The sequence below is a fragment of the Pleurodeles waltl genome, chromosome 3_1 (assembly GCF_031143425.1).
Source record: "Pleurodeles waltl isolate 20211129_DDA chromosome 3_1, aPleWal1.hap1.20221129, whole genome shotgun sequence".
Taxonomy (NCBI): Eukaryota; Metazoa; Chordata; class Amphibia; order Caudata; family Salamandridae; genus Pleurodeles; species Pleurodeles waltl.
In genome coordinates, this window is record NC_090440.1 from 885,591,063 (window position 1) to 885,603,208 (window position 12,146).

Sequence of the window (12,146 nt, forward strand, 5' to 3'; positions counted from 1 at the left end):
CTGACCCCTTGGTGAATTCAGAATTTGTCTACTTTTTAGAAATATTTAGCGTTTCAGGATCCAGCATTGGTTTCACACCCATTTCTGTCACTAACTGGTAGAAGGCTAAAATCACACAAAATAGTAAAAATGGGGTATACTTTCAACATTGTTTCAATTTGAAAAAATAATAATCCCAAAGTGGGAATTTGTTACTAATTTTTTTTTTTAATCACCTTCTCACCATGTCGTGGAGGTCATTTTGCAGTTTTCACTGCTCCTTAGTGCTAGGTTTTACCTGTCAGTGACGGACAGTGGAAAGTTGCCATTTATCTGCCCACTCTAAATAGGGTGGGCAGACAAATGACAAAACATTTGATGACCAATACTCTGTTGGGCAATCAGGCATGGAAATGGACTAGCCTCCACCGTCAACATCACAAACTGAAGGTTTGTTCAACTCTGAGGCTTGCAGAGAGGCTACTCTCTTCGCCAAAATCTAAATTGGGCCCTATGTTTTTGACTTCATCCTCATGTGAAGACTCTGTATGAAACATTCTAACAGGTATGCAGGTACGTTAGTTTCATAGAATATTTTGTACAGATTGCTAAATGTGGGATGGTGTTCTGAGGCACCAAATGTGCACTTCAAATCCAAATTTACGTAGGTAAATATTTTGAAAAGCACAGGGAAAAACAGAAACTGAATGACTCTAAACATAACATGAATATGACGGTCATTGAGGTTGCCACGCCATTTTGTTTGCTATTCGTTGTTTTTGAGAAATGGCTAAAAAAAGGTAACAGGTAGTTGTAAATCAGTTGGATTTCTGGACTAACATTTCAATCTGTGCTGACCACCGGATTGGCTACTAAACACATTTGCTATGGTTGCAGATCTGAAATTTGTAAACAGGACAATTCTGTTTATGGAGCGTGCCAAGAAATGTATCTGTGAGACCATCCCCCTAGGGCCTAGACTTTTACTGACCAGGGCACACTACAAAGGGATGGAAACCCGCCGTGTTCATGCTGGTGGTATTTTCACAGACCACCAGCCCCCTTGAGACTCTGCCGGCCGTATAATAGACATTCTGCTAGGCCGGCGCGCCGAAACAGTGTTTCCGCCCGCAAGCCCAGCAGAATGCAGGGCCGGGACATTGCCGACGGCTCCAAATGGAGCCGTCGTCAAACCCGCTGTGCAGCGGGTGCAGCAGCACCCGTCACGCAGATTACTGCCCATAAATCGGGCAGTGACCTGCGCGACAGGGCACTGCACGGGGCCCCAGAGCACCCCTTCCGCCAGTCTTTCCCTGGTGGGGGAACCCGCCAGGGAATGGCTGGAGGAACACAGGTTCTTTATCATCAGATAAAGTATTCTGCCATCATCAGGCTGTCTGTCAGCAGTAGCCTGGCAGTGGCGGAGGGCCTCCATCGTTCATTACCTGTACCGCCATGTTCGTAATGAGGGCCTATGTCTTATGCTCTGTACTTACTGGCCATCACTGTTCCCAGGAATTATCAGTACCTCATTAAAGATAACTGGTCAAAAGGCATAGCCCTGCCATGTAGCTGGTAGCTAGACGACACTGCCAGTGACCTTGTCCTGCAGGAGCTGAGGGTTCCAGGAAGCTTCCAGCTTCAAATGTCCCTATTAAAGTCTTTAGTTGATAGGACAGCCATAATCCAGAGGTTATGATCCAAAATCTAAGAAAGACACAATTCGACATTTGTGGTGCACTAAGCAGCGCTGTCTTCCTTCAGAGCACTGTTCATGGCTTCAAATATATCATCACAAGTGGCACCAATGACGTCCCATATGACATGACAGATTTCATCACTCACGAAACAAGTCACATCCTAAATTAGCAATGTATCCGTCTGAAGCATGCACAGGGCTGTGCTCCAGTCCAAAGCCAGTGAATTGTGCGTGGAAATGTGCCCCAAGACTAATATATAAGTCTAGAGGGGGCTGGGCGTACGTCATTTTCTGTTGCAGTATATAAAAGGCTTGGCTGCAGGTCATGCATGGTCTGTATGCGCACCCACTTGTACACTAAACACAGGGCATCGCCGACTGCAATATTCCATGTACCCTACATACAAAATGTGTTTTATGACGTTGTGTGCATTGCATAAAGTGCATGTTTGGAGGTCCCACTACGTACAAGCTGACACTTGAATGATGGTGTATTAGTTTCTGACACCGATATGCCGGCATAGTCAGAGTTGTCACCCTAAACCTTCCAAACTGAAAACTATGAAGAATAGATGTGTGCACACTTAAAAATATTAAGAACAGTAAGAGACTACATTAGAATTTTGATTGTCGCCATAATTATACTTACGTCAGCAGGAATGGCTCTGTGACTTTAATGGTTGCTGCTGCTACATGCAATGATCTGCAGGTTGCCAGTTGGAAAATAAATTAGAACGACTCATTGTTTCATCCTTTCGAAGTCAGTAAAGTGAGTATCATTTAACAGTTGAACAGTAAATACTCGTTGTGTACAGGGCTTATAAATGGCACAAGCATTATTAAATTGAGTTTTTAAAAACAAGTTTTTTTAAAGAGAGAGTTGTGCTTTATTGTTGCTATAGGTTTGTATGTTATGATTTTCATTATCACAATGACAGCCTCCTGAACTACTCTACAGAGCTTTAACATTGTCAAAGTTGCTAGACTTATGCAGCACGGAGGACCAATTTATGTGGCAAGGCTACCTAAATTATGCGACAAAAAATGAAAATTACTCTGCACATTCTCTGTATTATTTGTGAGCCATTTGGGATAGAAACAACCTTGTGATGACTTGTACAAATTTTGAAAATTATATAGCAAGTTATTTGGGAAATGGTGGGAATCCATAGTTATAGAGTGATTGCTGCATCCACAAAATCGCCTAAATCCTCTGGCCCTCACCAATACTCATTGCTTACTAACCATATATTCAAGAAGGAAAAACAAAGCCTGGCCCTTCTTATTCAAATAAGCGTCCATTGTTTGTTGCATTTTTAACGAAAATAGCCTTTTCAAACTATCTGCCCAAAATAAACATATAATATGCAAAAATACATAATGGGTAACATATATTCCATCACAAACATGATGGATACCCTGTCCACCTTATTTCAAGTGCTTTTGGATATAATGCACTTCTAATAAGGCGGGCGGGATATCCGTCATGTTTGTGACAGAGTATCGGCCCATCAAACTCTAAATCAGACCCGTAATGGTATTGTGATATTAAGTCACACATTGTATATCAGTAGGCAGATGGTAATATGTCCTAGAATTTGACACAATCATCAGCAGTTTAGAAAAGTCAAAAACAATATCCAAGTTACTTATTATTTCATAATTCAATCAATGTCATGTAATTACTTATGATATACACACATCGTTCATTATGTGAATCAACTAATAGCTCTTGCTACAAAATTTATATGCTTGTGATTTCTAATATTGGTCTGATAATATTAGATGTCAGCGTGGACACTCTCACATATGAACGCACAGTTTCTCATCTGCAATCAGTCAATGCTCTGTAAAAACATTATATAGAAATTCTAATATCTTGGGGTTACTCAGATGTGGTTCTTTGAGGTGTCTAGCCACAGATCATGGTTGCATCATTGTTCTTTAATGCACAAAGATGTTTCACCATTCTTTTCTTCAGAGTAGAAATTATGCTTCCGACATAGTATTTAATATTGGGCAAATCAAACTGTAGGCAAAAAAACCTGAACTGCAATTCAGTTTTTCCTTACTCTTTCTTTTGATGAATGGCATTTCACTTGTTTCTTCGTTAATATGTTTACACGCTTTGCTTTTCCGTCATCTCCTAAAAAGCTACCTTGCCAAACCATTGCATTTTCTCATGGAGGGATGGATATTTTCTAATTGTGACCAGAGGCCATTTTCCTACTCTCAAACTGATAATTTCATGAGCCAGGATCACCTCCCAGTACTTTCTCAACATATCCTGAATATTATTTGCTTGATTACTGTATGTCATTATCGTTCTTATGAATTGTTCTTTTCCCTGCATTTTTTTGTTTGAGTTAAACAGTAGATTAATCCTTTTGCTTTTAGCAATCTGTCCCTCTGCTATGTAAAGTACTTTTTTGAGTAACCTTTTGTCTCCGAATCCTTTGTTCATAGCTGTTGTTTTCCTTCTGGAAAGATGTTTTGTTACTGCAATTATGCCGGACTCAAGAACTCTTCATACAGATATTCCATTTCAATGGGTTGGGCAGCCTGCTACTGGCTGTGGGGAACTTTTTCTAGCTGGCTTTTTCATGAACAGCGAGGTCTCTAGTCTACCTTCTGCTACTATTTTCTTCAAGTCAGGGAAAGTAATTTCCTGTTTGCTGATTTGACTTGTGAATCTTAGATTTAGTTAAATCTGACTGAATTCAATGATGAATTTCATTTCTAGTCCTTTTGTTCCATTTCATATGATGATGATTAGATCAGCAATATAAGGCAGCCAACTTACACAAATTGCCTGAATTGCTCATACTTTTGTGACCATAGTATCTGGCCTCCCCACCAGCATACAAATAGCTTAGCATAGATCTTTGTCAAGCAAAGCTTAAAAATCTGTAAAAGCATCCTCATGTGCTGGGCATTCTTGAAGGGTCCTGATCTCAAGAAATATTTACAGACATCTAAATCTACCTGAGGCTTGATTGAAGTGTGTAGGCTCATCACACCCCCCCTATTATAATTAGATCTCTTTCCAATGTGCGTGATACACCTTGCTTACGAAGCCTGACTACTCTCTTACCTACTAGGATAACCTCTGTGTAAAGACAGACAGGCTTTATTTTACATATTTTGCGATTCCTTACAGGTGGGTGTCTATAGGCGTAATTATAGGTCTTCCCGGTGGTTCTGACTGGTATTTGTGAACTTTGGGCAGCATGGAAAAATAAAATCTTGGGGGAAGCATTGCTCAAAAAAGTAAATTTGTCATCATCCAAAAGACCTTTTCCTCTACAATACCATAACTGTTCTTTAACCATGAGCAATGTTTGTTTGTATTTCTCCAACATCATTTTCTCATAGCATAAGTGGCCATTCAACTGTGAAGATGCTTTCTTCAGACAGCGTTTTCTTTCCCCAGAACACCACATTTGCACCCTAATCTGGGGGCATGATGATCAAATCAGTCATTCTGTATGCATTTCGTAGCTTGTCTATGAAGTAGAGTTAGATTGTCTGTTTTACCACTAGCCTAAGATGCTAATTAATCATACTATTACGGTTTTCTTTGGTTAAGCAAGGAGGCCAGGCCACAATGCACTACCGACCTGGCAATAATCGTATTGACGTCTAGCATCACATGAGTGAGCACAATCCATGCAAGATGTTGGACATTTGTGATTTTGGTTTGAAAGTGGGAGCCTCGCATTGGCCAGCGCACACCACCCTGAGAGAAGCCGGCCTCCTATCTAAGCAGGCAAATAAGAAATATATCTCCATCGCTGTTTGACTTACAATCCACATCAATGCCCCACTAGGATAGATGTGAGAAACGCATGTGCTATTTTGTTTCCTTTAAGTTACGAGAATCAATGCACAAGACAGGTACACTCTGAAGCAGAAATGTTGGAATTTATTTTATGGATACAGACAAACTCGTTTCGGCTTGAGCTGAGCTTTGTTCACAGAATTCTATTTCAGTTGTAGTTAAAAAGCTTGTGCAACAATTAGAAATCAAAAGGGAATGTCACTCCCTGACCATTGCATAGTAAACATCAAGAAAATACTTTCATTCAAACTACGTTGATGATCATAATGTGAAATTCCTTCAGGGCAATGTCCAATATGTCCAATGCTATTACATAATTTTCAAATTCCCAAAAATACAGTCTGTACCTGCTTAGATCTTGAGATGTTAAACACAGGAAAAATACTCTTTCAAGTTGTGTTTAAAATGTACTACTTTTCATATAAGTATTCGGATTGCAGTATTCCATGCATTAATTTATGACATTACAGGATCTTACAATAGGTTCCTAGGTTCCTTTTGACATGTACCAGTCCCCGGTTATCTTCTTTTATTATTAGTCTACATTGGTACACCCAAGTGGGCATGTAAGTATTAAGCGTTGGTTACAATATGTCCCCTTTAACAGGGCACTCTATATATGTTGAAAGGGAGTAGCTTCAGTCCAAATGCATGACTAGTTCCTCATCCATATTCGGACCTTGAGGTACGTTAGTCTGCTGTAATTCGATTATGTATCTAGATTAAATAACACAAAGGGCCTTTCATCCTACTTCCTCCCTCCCGATTAGGAGGAATTTTGTCTATTCCAAAATAATGGACTTGATTCCTATTGCTGCTGTGCCTGTCTCTGAAATGTCTGTCCCGTTAGTATGAAGGATCTTGTTTTGATATCGCTCACCTTTGTTCTAGAAATCTCATTTTGACAGGGTGTGCTGTACAACCAACATATCTTTCATTGCATGGACAGATCAAAATATCCACTGTGTAATCAGAGTTGTATGTTTAGTACCGTGATATATTACTGTTTCCGGATGTGGTAAACCACTTAGGTTGTTTTGCTTATGCTATTTTGTATGCTTTGCATTTAGTACATGAGAAGAATCTCATTGCGGGAAACATCATGAACAACGACACCCAAACAACAATTACGTCTACAATGCAAGTGTAACCATGCCTGCCGGAACAAAGACTGCCTTTTTCTCTGCCTTAACAACACATGTGCTGAACTACGCCTATGCGTGGTTAAGGCAGAGAAAGAGGCAGAGTGAATTGGGAGAGGACGCGGTCAGGTAAGTGGGGTTGGAGAAGGGTTTAGAGGTAGTTTTTAGGGGTAGGGTGTCAGGGAGACCAGATCCTCAGGGTCTGTGCACGTTCCCAACATGTCCACCAATAGACAGCTCCAAAGCTCCGATAGAAATACCACAGAGCCTGAGAGAGTGCAAGTGGTGGAAAAGGGGATTAGGTAGGGAACAGCTGGGAAGGAGACCTGTAGGAAGCAAGAGGTTAAACAACACAATATCAAGATATAATCACATTGACTTTGAATAGACTATGGTTCTAAGAGCTCTTATACTGTAATCATGAATAACCTAAGAAATGACTTTGACTAGACCTCGAGAAGTCTAGGTACCTGGATAAATCAAGAATGGGTTAATACAATGTTTCATATGAGCTTTTCATGAAATACCACATGCTGTCTAGAAAACAAGAACCTTCTTGAATAATGTTTCAGAATAAACATTGCATTCTTATATGAGGACAAAGACTATCTGAACATTCCCTGAAAACAACATTAACTGTACTAGGGATTTAATAGGCACAAAGAATGTAGCACTTTGAATTAAGCATCTTCATAGAAAATCCAACGGTTAGGGATAAATGTGTGCACCTCAACAAACACAACATACCAAAGTTTTCAATGCCATGAAATGATCATGCACACTGTTGAACTAAGAGCCAAGCGATTTATGCCAGGGTTGGATCACACACACTGTTGCCGATTCAAACAAGAATATGTAAATGCCATGAAATGATCGCGCACACTGTTGCCGATCTGAATGCCAAGATTCACATGAGAGAAATGAATCACGCACTCTGCCGATTCGAACAAGAATATGCAAATGCCATGAAATGATTGCGCACACTGTGCCGATCAGAACGTCAAGGTTTACATGCTGGGAATGAATCGCGCACACTGCTGATTCGAACAAGAATATGTAAATGCCATGAAATGATCGTGCACACTGTGCCGATCTGAACGTCAAGGTTTACATGCTGGGAATGAATCGCGCACACTGCTGATTCGAACAAGTATATGTAAATGCCATGAAATGATCGCGCACACTGTTGCCGATCTGAATGTCAAGATTTACATGAGAGAAATGAATCGCGCACTCTGCCGATTCGAACAAGAATATGCAAATGCCATTAAATGATTGCGCACACTGTGCCGATCTGAACGTCAAGGTTTACATGCTGGGAATGAATTGTGCACACTGCCGATTCGAACAAGAATATGCAAATGCCATGAAATGATCGCGCAAACTGTTGCCGATCTGAACGTCAAGGTTTACATGCTAGGAATGAATCGCGCACACTGCCGATTCGAACAAGAATATGCAAATGCCATGAAATGATCGCGCACACTGTTGCCGATCTGAACGTCAAGGTTTACCTGCTGGGAATGAATCGCGCACACTTCCGATTCGAACAAGAATATGCAAATGCCATGAAATGATTGTGCACACCGTTGCCGATTTGAACGTCAAGGTTTACATGCTGGGAATGAATCGCGCACTCTGCCGATTCGAACAAGAATATGCAAATGCCATGAAAAGATCGCGCACACTAGAAGTTTCACAACTAGGCCCAAAACTCGAAAGTCTTTGAGAACGGGGTCGGGGCCCAGCCCGACCTCCACCTTACCACCCTGCTCAAGGATCACCAATGTAATGAGGGCAGGCCTGGAACATCAAGGTAGGCCTCTGGAACAGGAGCTCGGGAAGTTGCTGCTGCTCTGCACCGGGACCTCTGAATAGTGAGCACGTGAGCTGGTCTGGCTCCCTTCTATAGAGTCTGGCCCAGCCCACAAACCATAACCAGTCATGCTGCAGGGAAAGCTTCTAGAAGGTCCTAGAAAGGGACCACACCCTAACACACTCAGTAAGCCTGCAGCAATACCTTGCAAATGAGCTGTTATTGCAAACATCAGTAATAGTGTTTTTCAAGGTTAAAATCTGCAATGCAAAAGGTCAACATACTGCTTATAAACACAAAGCATGAATTATGCTCTTGCATAAAGACTGGGTTTTTGCATTTTTGTCACCCGTAGAGCGCGCCCTGTCCTGATGTTGACATAGGGTGGATTAAGGGCGTGGAGTGCGGGTGGAGGTAGAGGGGTCGGGTTAGTTTGTTTTTTAAGGGTGGGGTGAAGAGATCAGGGTAATTTGGTTTTTAGGTGTGAGGTGGGGGATCGGGGTAGTTTGGCTTTTAGAGGCAGGGGTGAGGGATTGGGGTAGTTTTGCTCTTAGGGGAGGGGGTGGGGGGATGGTTGGTTTTAGGGCAGGTGGGAGAGTTGGGGAAGGATTTTGGGCCCAGGGTGGATGGGGAGTGTAAGGGTTAGTTTTGTTTTTAGGGGCAGGCTGGTGGGCGTGAGGGTAGTTTTGTTTTTAGGGGTGGGGGTTGGGTAGTTGTGTTTTTAGGGCTCAGGGTAGGTGGGGGTATCGAGGTAGTTTGGTTTTTGGGGACAGGGTTGGGGGAATGAGGGTAGTTTATTTTTTTAGGGGTAGGGTTGGTGGGATCAGGGTAGTTTGATTTAGAGGGGCAGGGGTGGAGGTTGGTTGTTTTTATAGCCGGTGAAGGGGTCAGGGGAGGTTTTAAGGCTCATGGTGGGTGGGTGGTGTAAGGGTAGTTTTGTTTTTATGGGTGAGTTGCTGGGGTCGGGTAGTTTTGTTTTTAGGGGCAGTTGTGGATGGTCTGGTAGTTTTGTTTTTATCTGTGGGGTGGAGTGGTCACAATAGTTTTGTTATTCGGGGTGGGTGAGGTATTCAGGGTAGTTTGGTTTTTAGGGGGCAGGGGTTCGGGTCAGTTGTTTTTAGGGTAGTTGCGGGTGTCGGAAGGTTTTAGTGCGCAGGGTGGGTGGGAGGTATTGGGGTAGTTTGTTTTTTTATGATGGGGTCAGGTAGTTTTGTTTTTAAGGGCGGGGGTGTTGAGGTAATTTTGTTTTTAGGGACAGGGTTGGGGGATCGGGGTAGTTGTGGTGTGAGGGGCAGTTTGGGGGGGTCGGGGTAGTTTGGTCAGGTAAGTGGGATTGGGTCAGGGTTCGGGTTAGTTTTTAGGGGTGGATTAAGGGCTTGGGGCAGGGGTGAGGGGTCATGGTAGTTTGATTTTAGGGGTGGGGTTGGGGTAGTTTTGTTTTTAAGGGTAGGTGTGAAGGGGTCAGGGTAGTTTTGTTTTTAGGGGCAAGGGTGGGGGGGTCAGGATAGTTTTGTTTTTAGTGGAGGGGTGGGGGTCAGGGTAGTTTGGTTTTTAGGGGTGGGGTGAGGGTGTGCAGTCGGGAAAGGTTTTAGGGCTCAGGGTGGGTGGGAGTGTTAGACCTGACAGCCTTAGGGTTGTCACCCCTAACTTTTTGCCTGCCTCCCTCCACTTTTTAAACACTGTTTTTGCTGGTTTTCAGACTCTGCACACTTTACCACTGCTAACCAGTACTAAAGTGCATATGTTCTTTACCTTTAAATATGGTAACATTGCATCTTGCCCAATTGGACTATTTAATTTACTTATAAGTCCCTAGTAGAGTGCACGATGTGTGTCCAGGACCTGTAGATTAAATGCTACTAGTGCGCAGGCAGCACTGATTGTGCCACCCACTTAAGTAGCCCCTTAACCTTGTCTCAGGCCTGCCATTGCAAGGTCTGTGTGGGCAGTTTCACAGCCAATTTGACTTGGCATTTAAAAGTACTTGCCAAGCCTAAAACTCCCCTTTTTCTACATATATGACACCCCTAGGCATGTCCTAGGTAACCCTTAGGGATGGGTGCTTTGTAGGCAAAAGGCAGGACATGAACCTATGCAGTTCACATGTCCTGGTAGTGTAAAACTGCTAAATTTGTTTTTACACTGCTGTGAGGCCTGCTCCCTTCATAGGCTAACATTTGGGCTACCCTCATGCATTGTTTGAGTGGTAGCTGCTGATCTGAAAGGAGTAGGGAGGTTATATTTAGTATGGCCAAAATAGTAATACAAAATCCTGCTGACTGGTGAAGTTGGATTTAATACTACTATTCTAGAAATGCCACTTTTAGAAAGTGAGCATTTCTCTGCACTTAAATCTTTCTGTGCCTTACAATCCATGTCTGGCTGGGTTTAGCTGAAAGCTCCTTGTGCATTCACTCAGACACACCCTACACACAGGATACTCAGCCTCACTTACATACATCTGCATTTTGAATGGGTCTTCCTCGGCTGGAAGGATGGAGGGCCTGCTCTCACAGAAAGGACTGACACACCCCCTACTGGGACCCTGGCAGACAGGATTGAACTGAAAGAGGATCTGGTGCACTTCTAAGCCACTCTTTGAAGTCTACCCCACTTCATAGGCACATTTGGGTATATAAACAGGGCCTCTGCCCCTACAAACTCAGACACTTCCTGGAAAAGAAACTTGTAACCAGAACCCGTCCTGCCAAGACCCCCCGGTTGTGGATGGAAGAAGAACATTTGCTTCCAGCGCGTCGGAGAGAAAGGACTCTCAGGTGAGTCCTTCCTTCTTTGGGTGGGGGGGGGAACAGACACAGGGGGAAAGGAAAGGGTTTTTTCTTTCCCCCTGTGCCTGTTTTCAGTGGATTCCTGCTCCACGATCGAGGGCGCGGCCCACGATTGTGGAGCAGGAAACCCCACTAGGCACCAGGGATTTGTTTTCAGTGTTAGTTTTGGGAGTGACCCCTTGGGCAAGGGTCGCTTCCATTGGGAGCCATTATTTTCCTATTTCGGCCGATTTTTCCGACCGATCTGCCCCCAGGGGGGGGGGGGGCCGAAAATCCACTGGACACCAGGGAAATTATTTTTGGCATGTATTTTGGGAGCGACCCCTTGGGCAAGGGTTGCTTCCATTGGGGGCTAATTTCTTTTCTTATTTCGGCCCCCCGGGGGCCAAAAACCACTAGACACCAGGGAAATTATGTTGGGCATGTTTTTTAGGGAGCGACCCAGTGCGCAAGGGTCGCTCCCATTGGGGGCAATTTTTTTCTTCTTATTTCGGCCGATCTGCCCCCAGGAGGGGCTGAAAACCACTAGACACCAGAGAAATTATTTTCTTCGTTTTAGGGCAGCGACTCCCTAGGCAAGGGTCGCTGCCCCAGGGACAATATTTTTTCTATATGTTTCGGCCCCCCTTGGGCTAGATAGGCCATGTTTTTGGCCAACCTGGCCCCCGGGGGGGTAGAAACCCACTAGGCACCAGGGATTGTGAGGTGTGTGTGTGTTTGGGGGCACCCCTTGGGCAAGGGTCGCCCCCCAAAGGGGAAAAGTTCATATTGGCCATCTCTGACACCCTTTGGTGGCAGATGGGCCTATTTTTGTAGGCCCATCTGCCCCCAAGGAGGGCAGAAACCACCAAAACGACAGGGATTTTTTTTTTTGGTTCCC